Source organism: Monodelphis domestica, chromosome 2, assembly GCF_027887165.1.
Source record: "Monodelphis domestica isolate mMonDom1 chromosome 2, mMonDom1.pri, whole genome shotgun sequence".
NCBI lineage: Eukaryota > Metazoa > Chordata > Mammalia > Didelphimorphia > Didelphidae > Monodelphis > Monodelphis domestica.
The window spans coordinates 213,502,763-213,516,397 of NC_077228.1; the positions used below are offsets into that span (position 1 = coordinate 213,502,763).

The window sequence follows — 13,635 nt, forward strand, 5'->3', positions numbered from 1 at the left end:
CTGCTTCTGCAGATGCCACAGGCTTATCTATTGCAGACCCAGAAAAAACAATTCTTCCCGCCAAAGTCCTTGGCATTGTTATATGATTCAACAGCAGAAATTGGTATAATTTTATCAGTGGAAAAGCACAAAAGAAGAGGCATTACTATCTGCTTTGTCACTACCCCCTAGAAACCATGGGATCTTTCCATCTGTCTTGTAGCTGAAGCCTTTGGCATTGTTGTTTCCCCTATTAGAATTTGAGCTCTTTGAGAGCAGGGACTATCTTTCTTTTCTATTTGTAACTGGAGCACTTAACACAGTGCTTTGCACACAGTAAGCATTTAATTGCTGTCTTGTATCTTTCTGTTGGGTACATCCAGGACCATACTGGCATTAAGGCAGATTAATGCTGCAAAGAGAAAGCTGGATTTGAAGTCAGAGGATTCAGATTTGATTATTAGGTTCTAGTATTTATGACTTTTGGCAAGTCACTTGAACTCTTGGGCCAGTTTCTTCATCTTTAAAATGAGGGTGTTGGAGAGGTGACTAGTGAGGTCCCTTCCAATTCTAAATCAATCATTCTACATCCAGAGCTTGGGCGTGGATCCATCTATTTTTAACATTTATTCCAGACATGAAAATTGTTTTTAAAGAAGGAAATTTCACAGCCTTTTTTAGAGACAGTTCCAACAATTACCTTTATAATATCCCCTATTTATATAGCAATGGAGGTTTACATTGTGCTTTCTTCACAATAGCCCCAGAAGATAGTTTAAGTATTAGTATGCCCATTTTACAGAAAAGGAAACTGAATCCCTGAGAGGTTAAGTAAATGGCTTGTAACTAAGCAATAAATGTCTGAGGTAGGTTTGGAATCCAAGTCACCTGACCAAAGCCCACTTCTCCATAACTTTATTTTATTTTTTTAAACCTTTACTTTCTGTCTTTGAATCGACATTAAGTATTGATTTCAAGGCAAAAGAGTGGAAAGAGTTAGGCAATGGAGGTTAAATGACTTGCTCAGGGCCACAAAGCTAGAAAGTATCTGGGTCGAATTTGAATCCAGGATGTCTCTTCTTCAATTCTGGTTCTCTATCCATAGAGCTACTTAGCTTCCCCTCTCTTAACTAACTTTAAAAGCCCATTTTATCTTGCTCAATTCTCAAATAAATCAGATTCCTTCTGCATAAGTTTGAAACCAATAGTCAACAGAGCTCCTTCCCACCCCCATTTTGCAGTCCCTAGAAATATAAAACTAGACTGCAGAGATCTGGAGACTAGACACAAACAGAAACCCAGGTGTCTTGACCTAAAAACTAGATGAACATTTTGGCTGATTTAGAGGGGCCAATCACATGTATAGAAGTAATGAAACACACACCTACTAGACACTCCTCCTCTCCTAGGGATGAAAAAGCTGTCTTTTCTAACCCCAAATTGTCTTTCTTGCCTCTGATTCATCCAGCATCTCATTCTCCCACCTCATCTCCTCTCTTGTACCCTTTTCTATTAGCTTTCCTTACCAAGAAATGACAGAGTATTGAGGGTTTGTGTGACTAATCTGATATTACTGGGTCCCTGAACTTAGAGCTAATTTCTGGATAAATTAGCTTCTAATTGAATAGGGGGAACAACACATAAGAAAGGTTTCAGCAGCAGGTCAGATGAAAAGGTCTCATGCTTCTTAGGGGGCAACAGCAAAACGGAAGGTAATGCCTCTTCTTTAATAACATTTCTACTGATAAAATCATATTAGTTTCTGAAGACATTGCTGCCCATGGCTCTGATCCCTGTGATTGCTGATGGACCAGGCACTTAGTAGCTGATTCTGAGAAAAAGGAATCACTTTCACAGAATTCTAGGCTATGTGAAATTTCTCAAGAGATCATCTAATCTTACCCCCTGTTTCTTTGCCATTCAGTTTCATTACAGCCAAGTCGACAAACATTAATTCAACTCAGCAGCCAACGATTAAATGCCTACTCTGTGCCATGCACTGAGCTAGACTCTGAAGATACAAAGGCCACAATGAAAAAAAGTCATTGTCTTTGAGGAGCTTTTATTATAGAGTGGGGGTGGAGAGGAAGGACAATACATGTATACAAATGAGTAAATACAAAGTAAATTCAAGAAGGAAAGAGTGAGAAGAACTATTTCAGGAGTACTTGTACTCTTGTACAAAGTTTGAGATGGGATGTTATATATGAAATATAGCAAACAGACCAGTTTGACTGGGAGACTATATGAGAAAATGTGCTATGAAAAAAACTGGGAAAGGTGGGTGGGCTACTACTTCTTGCTACTTAGCTGGAGAAGAAAGACAACAATGATTTTGCACCTTCCCCCCAATCTCAGGGAAAAGTGGCTTGACCTGGCACCAGAGAGATGGTACCCACACAAGGCAAAAAGGTAAAGAAGGGAATTCTCCATCGTTTGGATTCTGGAGAGATTGTGATTGGAGATGGGGGATTTGTCTTTGCTCTTGAGAATAAAGGATATGTGAAATCTGGGCCAGGGACCCCAGAAGCTATAATTGAGTACATAGAAGGAGTCTGACAGCTTCATTGGGAATTCTTTCCAATAGGCTCAAATATCATACAAACCTACTCCTTGTAAGCTAGTGAGAACAAGGAAGAATAGGGAAAATTATGTCACAGAGAAAATATCTGGGCAGAAAATGAATAAAGCTGCTTATGACATTGCCTTGGAGGTGACTGCAGAAGGACAAGCTTTTGTTGCTGGAAGAGTTAGTCAGATGCCATTATACCTGAATTGCAAGAGTGAAACTGAAGTGAAAACATTTTTCTGTCAAAAGTTAGTGGTCTTCATGAATAAGAATGTGGACTTTCTGTTTGCAGTTATTTTGAGCATGTTGAAGAAACTGTGTGAACAGTTGAAGCCTTAAAATAATCTGGAAAGTCAGTGGCCACTACAATGTGCATTGGCCCAGAAAGAGATCTGCATGGTGTGTGTCTCTCAGAGAATGTGCGATTCAGTTGGTTAAATCTTTCATCGTTGATGTGAATTGCCATTTTGACTCCACAATGAGCTTGAAAATTGTGAAACCCATGAAAGAAGGTTTGGAGGCTACCAGATTAAAAGTCTATTTGATGACACAACCGCTGGTTTGCTATACTCCAGACTGTGGCAAACAAGAATTTATTGATCTCCCAGAATTGTTTGGTCTGGAACCCAGAGTTATAACTAGATGAGATATCCAAAAATAAGTGAAGGAAATCTACAACTTGGGTGTCAGGTACATTGGGGGCTACTGTGGATTTGAACTTTATCATGATTGCTAAGGAGGTTGACTTCCCAAGAGGGCTTCTTGTCTGATGCTTCTAAAAAACATGGCAGCTGGAGAAGTGGTTTAAGCATGCATACCAAGCCATGGATTAGAACAAGGGCAAGGAAAGAGTCCTGGAAGTCTCTACATCTGGCCTCTGGTAGGCCATACTACCCTTTCATGTCCAAACCTGATGCCTGGGGAGTTACCGAAAGAACTGCCCAGCTAATGAAACAAAAGGAGGCTGTGACTAATTAGCAACTGAGGAACTCTGAGAAACATAAATTCAAATCTTTAATAGCTTAATGCAGTGATGGGCAACCCTTTGAGCTTGGTGTGTCAAAATTCACCAAAAAACTAAGCATAACTCGGGGGTGGGGGAGTGGGTGTCACTTTGAGGAAAAAAACACATAATTTCATGATATTTATAGCAAAAATGTATAATTGTAATATATAACTGTATTTAATAAACCAAAACCTAATTATTTAACTTACTTGCTTAGTGACTTCTTTGTTCATCTGTCAGACAGTTTCTTTTGTTGGTCTTGATATTATTTAACTTGTGTGGGCTGCTGTGATGTGAACTAAGATAAGTGAAGGGGAAGGGGAATTCTTTAACTAACCTGCCTCTTAGTGACTTTTTTGTTGCTGAATTTCATTGGCTAAATCTTCAATTGAAGATTGATATTTTGTACACTTCAAGCCCAAGCAAGCGCTACTAACTTCATCTGTCAATTTGTTTCTTTTGTTGGTTTTGATATTATTTAACTGCCCAAGCGTGCACTCCTTCAGCATGTGTGCTCCTCCTCCCCACCTCTGTGGGAGCTCCACCAGCCCCAGCTGTGGGCCGGGCGGGGGCATGGCCACGGCCACGGCGGCGAGTGCATGGGGTGGCTCCTGGGCCCAAGGCTTGCTGAGCCCACATATGTCATAAAAAAATGGCTACATGTATCAGTGCTGATACATGTGTCATAGGTTCACCATCATGGGCCTAATGTAATATTTGGACTTGTATTTCTTGGGTGCATTAACATAATCTGTAATCTTGCTCTCAAATGAAATAAAAATTGAACTTTAAAGAGGAGGAGGAGGAGGAGGAGAAGAAGGGGAAGGAGGAAAAGGAGGAGGGAGGAAGAAAGAAAGAAAGAGAGAGAGAGAAAGAAAGAATGAAGTAATAGGGTACTCACATATAGTTCTTGCCATATTAAATTGTTTCTTAATTTTTATCTATCCCTATCCCTATTTCCTAATGCTGACTCTTATATTTCATTAGACTGTCAGCAACTTGATGACAGGGACTGTATTTTTTATAAAGATATTTTATTTTACCAATTATACATAACAACAATTTTCCACATAAGTTTTCTGAAATTATATGATCCAAATTCCCTCCCTCATTCCTTCCCCCTCCTCCTTCCTGGAGCTGGTACAAATTTGATCTGGGTCATATCTGTATTATCATGCATAATATATTCCCATATAGTTAATTTTTATAAGAGAATATTCATATAAAAGCTAACCCCCCAAATAACACAAATAAATGAAAGTGAAAAGAGTGCAGCTATGAATATTCTTGTACAAACCCAGCAGTGCTATGGCTGGATCAAAGGGCAGACAGTCTTCTATCGCCCATAGTTCCAAATTTCCCTCCAGAATGACTGAATCAATTCACAACTCTGCCAGTAATGCATTTATGTCCCAACTTTGCCACATCCCCTCCAACATTTATCATTTTCCTTTACTGTCATATTGGCAGATCTAATAGGTATTTTAATGTGCATTTCTCTAATCAAGAGTTATTTAGAACATTTTTAATATGATTTTTGATAGCTTTGATTTCTTCATCTGAAAACTGCTTGTTTATATCCTTTGACAATTTATCAATTGGGGAAAGAACTTGTATTCTTATAAATTTGACTTAGTTCTTTATATATTTGAGAAATGAGATCTTTATCAGAGAAATTTATTATAAAAGTTTTCTTTTTCAGTTTGTCATTTCCCTTCTAATCTTGGTTACATTGGTTTTGTTTGCACAAAATCTCTTAAATTTAATGTAATCAAAATTATTCATTTATACCTTTTAATGATCTTTATCTCTTGTTTGGTCATACGTTCGTTCTTCAGGGTCTGTTTTTAGTCTTTTTTTTTTTTTTGGTATCTGCAGCACTTAGTTCAAGGTCTGGCTCAGAGCATGTACTTAATAAAAGTTTATTGACTGATTAACTGTACCCTAGGGTTCTCATATTCTCTGTTAGATGGGGTTTTCAATCCAGGCTCAATTGGACATTAGGGCATCTCTCTGAATTGCAGCTATTTTTAAAAAATTAATTTATTTAGTCAATTTAGAACATTATTCTTTGGTTACAAGAATCACATTTTTTCCCTCCCTCCCCTTCCCCTCCCCTTCCTGCAGCTGACTCGCAATTTCATTGTCTATGACTTGTGTCCTTGATCAGAACCTATTTCCATGTTTTTGGTATTTGCATTAGGATGTTCATTTAGAGTCTACATCCCTAACCATATCCCCTTGACCTATGTATTCAAGCAGTTGTTTTTCTTGTGTTTCTACTCCTACAGTTTTTCCTCTGTATGATGTTTTTTCTTGTAGATTCCTCCATGTTGTTCAGGATGGCTGCATTGCCACTAATGGAGAAGTCCATTACATTTGATTATACCACAGTGTATCAGTCTCTGTGTACAATGTTCTCCTGGTTCTGCTCCTTTTGCTCTGCATCAATTCCTGGAGGTCATTCCAGTCCCCATGGAATACCTCCACTTTATTATTCCTTTGAGCGCAATAGTATTCCATCACCAACATATACCACAATGTGTTCAGCCATTCCCCATTTGAAGGGCATCCCCTCATTTTCCAAATTTTGGCCACCACAAAGAGCGCAGCTATGAATATTCTTATACAAGTCTTTTTCCTTATTATCTCTTTGGGGTATAAACCCAGCAGTTGTATGGCTGGATCAAAGGGCAGACAGTCTTTTATCACCCTTTGGGCATAGTTCCAAATTGCCCTCCAGAATGGTTGGATCAATTCACAACTCCACCAGCAATGCATTAATGTCCCAACTTTGCCACATCCCCTGCAGCACTCATTACTTTCCTTTGCTGTCATGTTAGTCAATCTCCTAGGTGTGAGGTGATACCTCAGAGTTGTTTTGATTTGCATTTCTATAATTATAAGAGATTTAGGACACTTTTTTTCATGTGCTTATCAATAGATTTCTTTAACTGAAAATTGACTATTCATATACCTTGCCCATTTATCAATTGGAGAATGGCTTGATTTTTTGTACAACTGGTTTAACTCTTTATAAATTTGAGTAATTAGACCTTTGTCAGAGGTTTTTATAAAGATGGTTTCCCAATTTGTTGCTTCCCTTCTGATTTTAGTTATATTGGTTTTGTTTGTACAAAAACTTTTTAATTTGATGTAGTCAAAATTATTTATTTTACATTCTCTGATTTTTTTCTAGCTCTTGCTTGGTTTTAAAATCTTTCCCTTCCCAAAGATCTGACATGTATACTATTCTGTGTTTGCCTAATTTGCTTATAGTTTCCTTCTTTATATTCAAGTCATTCACCCATTCTGAATTTATCTTGGTGTGAGATGTTGATCCAAACCTAATCTCTCCCACACTGTCTTCCAATTTTCCCAGCAGTTTTTATCAAATAGTGGGTTTTGGTCCCAAAAGCTGGGATCTTTGGGCTTGTCATAGACTGTCTTGCTGAGATCATTTACCCCTAGTCTATTCCACTGATCCTCCTTTCTGTCTCTTAGCCAGTACCAAATTGTTTTGATGACCACTGCTTTATAGTATAGTTTGAGATATGGGACTGCAAGACCTCCTTCCTTCGCATTTTTTTTTTCATGATTTCCCTGGATATCCTTGATCTTTTGTTCTTACAAATGAACTTTGTTATGGTTTTTTTCTATGAATTGCAGCTATTCCTGATTATTCTAAAGTCTCATCTTCCTTGGATCTGCCTTCTCTGCCCTTAGCCCAAGTTGTTATGTAATGCAATAAATGCCAACAAAACTAGGTTTCTGGAGTGCCCTTTCCTGTGGGAAATTCTACTCATACTTTATTTGGGGAATCTACTAGTCTTTATTTGAATGATGTCTCTAAGAGTTGTAGGGAAATTCAAGGATGAAATTGTAGAATTGTTGACCTGTGTGTTACCCAGGTCTCTATTGGTAAAGCACATGGAAATTGTGAATGTGATTCCCTATTTGAAAAATGTGCTGGTGCGGAGTAGGTAGGTGGCACAGTGGATAGAGTGTCAGGCCTAGAGTTAGGAAGGATTATCTTCTTATGTTTGAAATTGACCTTGGACACTTACTAGCTGGGTGACCCTGGGCACATCACTTCATCCTGCTTGCTTTATTTTCTCTTCTATATAAACGAGCTAGAAGAGGAAATGGCAACCACTCTAGTATCTTTTCCTAGAAAACCCCAAAACGGGACATGACTGAACACGACTAAACAACAATGATTGAAGATTGGTGGGTGAACCTGTTAGAGACCAAGTGTCCAAATGGCAACCCTCACGCTGCATGTCAGCCCCTGGCTTACCCCAGACAGGGGAGGAAGGAAGTGCTCCCATTGATCTGCTGGGCAGAAGGGCAGGTGATGAGAGGGATGTTCTCAGATATGTGTGGAGAGAGAGAAGGGAGCAACTCTCTCAGGCATGCTCTAGCAAGTGTGCCATAGGTTTGCCAACACAGATAGAGGGCAAAGTGATAGACTTTTTAATAATGAATAGAATGTGTAAATCTAATCCATGAAGGATGGAGATGATAAACACTTTACAATTATTATCTTATTTGATTTTCCCAACAAACCAGAGAGGTAGGTGCTTTTAACATTCCCATTTTATAGAGAAGGAAATCAAGGCAAAGAAAAATTAAGTGACTTTCCCAGGGTCCCACAGCTAGCAAGTACCTGAGAGAATATGGCTTCTGTAAGGACAAACTCATATATGATTATTCTACCGGTGTTCTTCAAGGAACTAAACAAATGAACAAAGAAAAACCGTGTATGCAATTGAAATAAATGTGCTTCCTGCTGATTTGACACCTAGGGCTCAGGGTTAGGATAGCACACTGAGGGCAATATGTGTGAATACCACCAGGTGGCACTTCAAGCTCAGGCTGCTCTAGCTCACTTGTGAACAGCTCCTAGATTCTAGTCTAGCTCTAGCTTGCTACCAGCTGAATTTGCTTAGACCAAAGATTCCAGTGATTGCTTTTTTAAATTCCATTTTTTAAAAATATTTCCCTATGGTTACATGATTCATGTTCTCTTCTTCCCCTTTTCCCTCTGCACTTCCAGAGCTGACAAGCAATTCTACTGGGTTTTATGTGTGTTATTACTTAATACCTATTTCCATATTATTCATTTTTGTAATAGAGGAATCTTTTAAAACCAACCCCCCAAGTCCTATACCCATGCAAACACGTGATAAATCATATGCTTTTTCTTCTGTGTTTCTGCTCCCACAGTTCTTTCTCATAAATCCCTCTGGATTATTCTGGATCACTGAATTGCTACTAGTAGTAAATTTGATTATATTTGATCATTCCACAAGGTTTCAGTTTTTCTGTACAATGTTCTCTTGGTTCTGCTTATTTCACTTTACATCAGTTCATGGAGGTCTTTCCAGTCCATATAGAAATTGAGCAGTTCATCATTCCTTATCACCCAATAGTATTCCACAGTGATTGCTTTTCTAACATTACTGTCCAGTGTTTTAAATCCAAGGGTATGATTTAGTGCCACTATAATTCACAACTAGTTTAACTGATGCCCCTGTTCGCTCAATATTTCCACCTCTTTCCCAGCTTTGCATGATATGACAAGAATGCTCTTTTTCCTGTAGATTGAATGGAATCTTTGCCACTGGAAACATAAAATTAACAATCTTGACTTAGAACTCCCTGATCAATGCTCCTTGTGGAGTACAAACTCTCAATTCCCTCTACCCCTTCTTCTGTCTATTGTTTCCCAAATATGCTCATAAACCATATGGTAGGGGATCACACACTGAGCATTTTGGTCTTAAAATAAAATATCTGGGAGGCAGCTAGATGGCTCAGTGAATTGAGAGCCAGTCCTAGAGAAAGAAGGTCTTAGTCTGAGATACTTCCTAGCTGTGTGACCCTGGGCAAGTCACTTAACCCCATTGCCTTGCTCTTATTGCTCTTTTGCCACACAACTAAACACAGTACTGATTCTAAGATGGAGAAGGAAAGGATTAAAAAAACTTAGACTTAAAATAAAATATTTCATCCTTGATTTCTTATTTTCTCTCACCCTCATATCCAGTCTCTTGCCTTAACCTATAGGTTTTACTTCAAAACATCTCTCTTATTCTGACACAGCCACCACCCTCATGCAGGTCCTTAATATCTCAACACTTAGGTTATTGAGATAGCCCAATGGTTAGTCTCTATTGCTCAAATCCAAGTCTCTCCTCATTCCAGCCCAGTTTCTACTAAACTGTCAAATTTACCTTCATAAAGCACAGATATGGCCATGCCACCCTCACTAATTAATAAATGCCAAATGCTCCCTATCACTTTCTATTTTGGTTGTGTTAAACTTTTTGCGACCCATTTATAGTTTTCTTGGCAAAGGTTCTGGAGTGATTTGTCATTCCCTGTTTCAGTGAATTTTACAGATGAAGAAATTGAAGCGAACGGAGTTAAGTGATTTGTCTAGAGTTACACAGTTAGGAAGTGTTTGAGGCTGGATCTGAACTCAGGAATATAAGCCTTCCTGATTTCAGGACTGACACTTTACCCACTTTGCTCTTCTAGCTGCCTTCCATAGTGGCTCTCTGTTCAAATGTCCTAAGATGACCTGAGGTAAGGCAGCTAGGTGGCTCAGTGAATAGAGCACCAGGCCTGGAGTGTGGAAGTCCTGGGTTCAAATCTAGCCTTGGATGCTTTTTAGTTATGTGACCAGTAAATCACTTTACCCCCATTGCCTAGCCTTTATTGTGAATCGTTTCTTAGTATCTATTCAAGATAGAAAGTAATGGTTTAAAAAAATATGACCATAGGCACCTACCTGCTCATAGCATAAAGACAGGGGACTTCTGGACAAAATATTAATACTTTATCAAATAAAATCATACCATTAGATATTTTTTTCTTAACTACTTTTTTTATCACAAAGGAAATTCGAAGTATGAAGGATTGAAATGACTAATATAATGATAAAAGGCTTCTATTCTTTTTTTTTTTTTTAAACCCTTACTTTCTGTCCTGGTAACAACTCTAAGACAGAAGGGTAAGGGCTGAGCAAATGGAATTAAGTGACTTGTCCAGAGTCACACAGCTAGGTAGTGTCTGAGACCAGATTTGAACCAGGTGTTCCTGACTCCAGGTCTGGTGCTCTATCCACTGTGATACCTAGCTGCCCCGTCTTATGGTTTTTTTTTACCCATACCTTCTATTTTATTAGATTCTAAGTATTGATTCCAAGTCAGAAGAGCAATAAGGGCTAGGCAATGAGGGTTAAGTGACTTGCCCAGGATCACACAGTTAGGAAGTATCTGAGACCAGATTTGAATCTGGGAGCTCCATATCTGGAACTGGTTCTTTATCCACTGAACTGCCTAGCTACCTAGCCTTCTATTCTTTTTTAAAAAATTACTATAGGCAATGATTTTCATGTGAAATACCCCGTGCATTTCATCTTTATATTTCCAATTTTTATCTGGGGCCTATAAATGCTAAGAAAATATGAAGGGGAACAAAAACCTGGCTAAGAAGCCTTTGATATACTACAACCATAAAAAAGAGATGGGTCACTGGGATTGAAGAGGATTTTTAGTTTATAGGCATTTTTTTTAAACCCTTGCCTTCCATCTTAGAATCAATACTGTGTATTGGCTCCAAGGCAGAAGAGTGGTAAGGGCTAGGCAATGGGGGTCAAGTGACTTGCCCAGGGTCACACAGCTAGGAAGTGGCTGAGGCCAGATTTGAAGTTACAGACATTCTTAAAGGTGGCAACTAGGTGATGCAGTGGACTAGAGTGCTGGGCCTGGAGTCAAGAAGACTCATCTTCCTTAAGTCATGTCAACCTGTTTACCTCAGTTTCCTCAACTGCTAAAATTAGCTAGAGAAGGAAATGGCAAACTGCTTGGGTATTGTTAAAAAAATTTTTTTTATAGTTTGGTCTGGATATTTAATTGGTGGTTGCCAGGGATTTAATTTCTAAATCCCAAAATGAATTACTAAAGTAAATGGAATTTATGGTATTTTATTTACAATAGAGAGAAGATATTAAGGAATGAGATAAAGGGAGAGAGAGAGAGAGAGAGAGAGAGAGAGAGAGAGAGAGAGAGAGGGAGAGAGAGAGAGAGAGAGAGAGATAGAGAGAGAGAGAGAGAGAGAGAGAGAGAGAGAGAGAGAGAGAGAGAGAGAGAGAGAGAGAGAGCTCTGTTTCCTCAAAGCCAGGTAGAAATTTTAAGGCCCTAATCAGGGAAAGGAGTCTCAAGACAATGGGCCTTTCTTGGAAGTTCACACCTCCAGAAAGGCAGGGAAACTAAGTCAGCCTTTCATTCACCACAGTGACCATCTAAAAGGAAAGCAGTCTGAGGTCTCCTGCAGGAGCTCCTCCAGGGGTCCAGTTCCACAGCCAGTCTCTCCTCCAAGTGACTGTCTTCCTCACTCCAAGCTCAAGAGACTGATTCTCCAGTCCAACTCCGAGTCAGAATTCTTTGATCTATCTTCTTCTGTGCCTCTTTTTCCTCTATTTAAGGATCTTTTTCTCTTGTGCCATCTTCCCTAAATTTTACATCTACCAATCACAGCAGAAACTCTCTCCAGGACTGCCCACTCTTTAGTTCACACCTTTTTTTGGGTTATATCACATCTTTAGTAGTTAGTTTGCACCTTTAGTGATTAATTTTTTGTAGATTAAAATGGGTAGATCTACTTCAAATACTGAGTTATCACTTTGGGGATTAAAATCTAAAATTAGACAGGGGATTACAATTCAATCTTCCCAATAAAGGAAGAGCTAAGTACCTTCATTGTTACAATCAGGAGGTAGCCAAATCCAATCTTCACAGTATCTTTGCCAAGGAAACCCCAAAAGGAGTCACCAGTCACATAACTGAATGACACTTAAAAGCAGAAAGAAAGGGTAGCCATAACCAAACACTTATTTGGTTAAAGTCTTAATGTAAGATGGGCAAGGACCCAGGATAAAACATATGTGTGTGTGTAGGGCAGAGGGGATAATGTGGAATAATTTGGGAGATTACTTTTCCTAACTGTATATATATTTTAATACTAGGAAATTCTGTTCTTTGTGGCAGGAAGTCCCTGGCACATAGTAGGCAATTAAAAATTTTCTATTAAAAAATTAAATGTCTTTGTATCTCTAGTGCTTAGTAAAATGCCTAGCATATAGTAGGTGCTTAATAAATTGTTTACTGACTGACCAAATAACTCGCTATCTGAGGTGTCATATTAAGCCTCTTTCAGGCAATTCTAAACTCAGTCATGAAGAGCTGGGATGTGAGGATTTCCACATATGACCTGGGAAACATTCCTAGTTTCACAATGGAGCTGACCATTCTAAGACCTGACAAAATGAAATATTAAGTTGTGGAATAAATTATATTTTTAGTCTACAAAAATATTGATTGATTGGTTGAATTGCATCATTGGTGCATTTAACTTAAAGAGAATTCAGCTGGATGTGGAGTAAATAAAAGAAAAAAGGAACAACTTAAAGAGTGCTTGCAATTACACCTGACACCCTACTCCATGAGCTTAGGCCCCTCCTGACTGAGTGTGAGAAGGGAAGTGTAAATTTTCTCCCTCAGCCCTCCCCTTTATTTGAGTCCTCTCCATTAGGCCACCTCCTCCCAGCAGCGCCCCTCACCCCTCTTTCCTTATGGGCCAGAGGAAGGGGAGGAGAAGGCGAGGGAGAACTGGGAGGGGGGAAGCAGTAGCTGGGAGCTCAGGCTGACAGAGAGGCTGGATCTCATCCAGATGCTGATCCCTCCCCAATCCGGCTTCCTCAACCCAGTCTAACCAGCTAGAACTGGCCAGCTCTTATGGGTCAATTCTTATTCCAAAGCCAGGGGTCTGACTTGCCAACTTCCCCTTTCTACACTGTTCCAATATGCCAGAGGCTGTTCACCTTGGAGGCTTGTGGAGAAAGAATATTATGGATTATATTCCATTTTTGCTATAGGGGTTGGCTAGAATCTACTTCTTCAGTATTCAGACAAAAAGGGAATTATTTTTAAACCCTTCCCTCTTAGAATCACTACTGGTTATTGGTTCCAAGGCAGAAGAATGGTAAAGGCTAGGCAGTGGGAGTTAAGTG

At 39.1% G+C, this 13,635-nt stretch overlaps 1 pseudogene; it reads left to right on the forward strand.

The window, feature by feature from the left end:
- The first annotated feature begins 750 nt into the window (after positions 1 to 750).
- On the forward strand, positions 751 to 3,720 carry LOC100617060 (betaine--homocysteine S-methyltransferase 1-like; annotated as a pseudogene).
- The last annotated feature ends 9,915 nt before the right edge of the window (positions 3,721 to 13,635 follow it).